Source organism: Elephantulus edwardii, unplaced genomic scaffold, assembly GCF_000299155.1.
Source record: "Elephantulus edwardii isolate Elephantulus edwardi_28Jun2011 unplaced genomic scaffold, EleEdw1.0 scaffold00185, whole genome shotgun sequence".
Lineage (NCBI taxonomy): Eukaryota > Metazoa > Chordata > Mammalia > Macroscelidea > Macroscelididae > Elephantulus > Elephantulus edwardii.
The window spans coordinates 4,547,663-4,549,716 of NW_006399935.1; positions in this window are offsets into that span (position 1 = coordinate 4,547,663).

Genomic DNA, 2,054 nt, shown 5'->3' on the forward strand with positions numbered 1-2,054 from the left:
ATAACCTGAGATGCTGGACTGTCTGAAGAAGATTTGGGGCATTAGGCTTGGAAGAAGACTCATCAACAGGCTGCAGTATGAAGGCAACACAACCTTGATAGATGAAGATGGATGAAGGGGTCTTGAAGCACTTACTGCAGATCTAAGTACAGTCTTCAGTATGGGTTATACTTCGTGATAAAGAAAAAAGTCCTCACACCTATGTAATTAAGAAATATTACGATAAGTGAAGAAGATTGACATTGTCAGGGGTTTAATTTATTTGGATCCACAAACAACGTCCACAGAAGCAGCAATCAAGAAATCAAATGATGTCCTGCATTGGGCACATTTGCTTCAAAAGACTTGTTTAAAGAGCCGGGATGTCACCGTGAGGACCAAGTGGAGTGGGATCTTAGTCAATCCTGGGTATTTTCAGTCCCTCATATGAATACTTGTTCAATCTGTATGCTGAAAAAATCCGTCAAGAAGCTGGACTCTATGAAGAAGAATACGGTATCGGGATTGCAAGAAAGACTCATCAACAACCTGCGTTATGCAGATGACACAACCATGCATGCTAAAAGTGAGGAGGACTTGAAACACTTTCTGCAGAGAATCAAAGACTATAGCCTTCAATACGGATTACACCTCAACATCAAGAAGACAAAAACCTAAAACAAAAGAAAAAAAAAAGAAGACAAAAATCCTCACCACTGGGCCTATCATGATAGGAAACATGATGGATATGGAGAAGATTGAAATTGTTGGCAGTATTTCCCTGGTCTGTCCCTCTGCCTGTTTCTCTCTCTGCAGACCAAGGAATCCCGCCAGGGAGACCCCCTAATAAAGCTTCTTTAGCTTCCTTTAAAAAAAAGAGAGAGAGAGATTGAAATTGTTGGTGCTACAATCAACATCCTTGATTCCAGCAATCAAGAAATCAAAAGATGTATTGTATAGGGAAATTCTGCTGTCAGGGACCTCTCTAAAGCACTAAGGAGTAGTGATGTCAGCTTGAAGACTAAGGTGCATCTGATTGAAGACATGGCCTTTTCAATTACTTGCTACATCTGAGAGCTGGACAATCAATAAGGATGACAGAAGAAGAATGGAGGCCTTTAAATTGTGGTGTTACAGAGGAGTACTGAATATTCCATGTTGTATCAAAAGAACAGATAGATCTTGGAGAAAATTCATCCAGAGAGCTCTTTGGAGACAAGAATGGTGAAGCTTCACCTCACGTATTTTGGGAACATTATTAGGAGGGGTTATCTCCTGGAAAGAGAAATCTTTCCAAAGGACTATTCTTTGGAAAAGGGGAGAGTCAGCAAATAAGAATATCCTTTCAACAAGATGGATTGACACAGTGACTGTTGCAATGGGCTCAAGCGTGTCAGAGATTGTGAGGATGGCACAGGGTAGGGCAGGGTTCACATCTGTTGTTCATAGGATCGCGGTGAGTCATACTTGACTTGATGGCACCTAACAACATCAACAACAACATATGTATGTAAAAGTTAGACAAAGAATAAGAAAGAACATGGCATCGGGATTGCAGAAAGACTCATCAACAACTTGGATTATGCACATGATACAACCTTGATTGCTGAAACTGAGGAGGACCTGAAGTATTTGCTGCAGAAGCTCAAGGATTGTAGTCTTCAATATGATTTGAAGCTCAGCATAAAAAAGACAAAAGATTCTCATCACTGGGCCAACTGGCAGCATCATGATAAATGGAGAAGAGATTGAGGTTGCTAACTGTTACAACTTCTTGGGTCCACAATCAATACTCTTGGCACCAGCAGTCAGGAAATTAAAAGGCCAGTTGCATTGGGGAAATCTGCTATCAGAGACCTCTCCAGAATACTGAGAAGCAATGATGTCAGTCTAGACTAAGGTGCACCTGATCCAGGCCATGGTCTTCGCCAATTACTTTCTATGCATCAGAGAGCTGGACAATGATTAAGGATGACAGATGCCTTTGAGTTGTGCTGAAGAAGAGTATTTGACATCTCATGGACTGCCAAGAGAACAAACAGGTTTTTCCTGTTGTTGTGTTGTTGTTATGTGCC